The sequence below is a fragment of the Nannospalax galili genome, unplaced genomic scaffold, assembly GCF_000622305.1.
Source record: "Nannospalax galili isolate Female #2095 unplaced genomic scaffold, S.galili_v1.0 scaffold422, whole genome shotgun sequence".
NCBI classification, from domain to species: Eukaryota; Metazoa; Chordata; class Mammalia; order Rodentia; family Spalacidae; genus Nannospalax; species Nannospalax galili.
In genome coordinates, this window is record NW_008347806.1 from 89,042 (window position 1) to 90,065 (window position 1,024).

Below are 1,024 nucleotides of genomic sequence, written 5' to 3' on the forward strand. Positions count from 1 at the left end.
AGTGGGTCTATCTAAAAGACTCCCAAATTGCATAACTCTTATCTGTAGGGGGAAAAGAAGATCGTTGACTGGTGAATAGGAGATGTAAAGGGGACGTAAAGGCAAGAGTAATTAGTATTACAAGTTCAAGACAGGGAACCAATGAATTTATTAAGCTTACTTACTGAGATAACTGAGGAGTATGTATGACCTGAGGGTATGCACACTGGAAAGCCTTTACCAAGCATGGGTCATGCCTTCTCTTCCTAGCCTTCCCCAGATTGTATACTTTAGCCCTCCCCAAATTCAGGAGGCCATGTGTGATTAGGGCCAAATTGCATACAGTTGGCTGGGAAGAGTAGCTGGATAATCTGGTGAGGGTCCAGGCCCTCCTTTAATAAATGAGCACAACCGTCAACAAGCCCAATTGTGACGATGTTTAGCTATGAGGCTCAACTGAAGTCATGATGATGGTAGTTAATTCATGCAGAAGGGACTGCTGTACAGCATCATATTAAAAGGACTGTTTTCCATAGAGGTTGCACAAGTTTGCAATCCCAGCAGCAATGAATTGAGTATGCCCCTTCCTCCACATCCATACCAGCATTTGGTATCATTTGTTCTCTTGATCCTAGAAAGTCTGATTGGGGTAAGGTGATACTTTAGGGTGGTTTTAATTTGTATTTCCCTAATTACTAGCAATGTTGAACACTTCTTGAGATGTTTCTTAGCCATCTTTATTTCTACCTCTGAGAACTCTCTGTTTAGATCTTTAGCCCATCATTTAATTGGGTCATTTGGTTCTCAAGTCTTTGTTTTTTGAGTTCTTTATATATTCTGGATGTTAAACCTCTGTCAGATGTGTCACAGGTGAAGATTTTTTCTCAGTCTGTGGGTTTTCTCTTCCCTTTTTTGTTTCTTTTGCTATACAGAGGCTTTTTAGTTTAATGAGGTCCCACTTGTTGATTGCTGATCTTAATTCCTGAGCAACTTCTGTCTGATTTAGAAAATCCTTTCCTACACCTACATCTTGTAAGTTACTGCT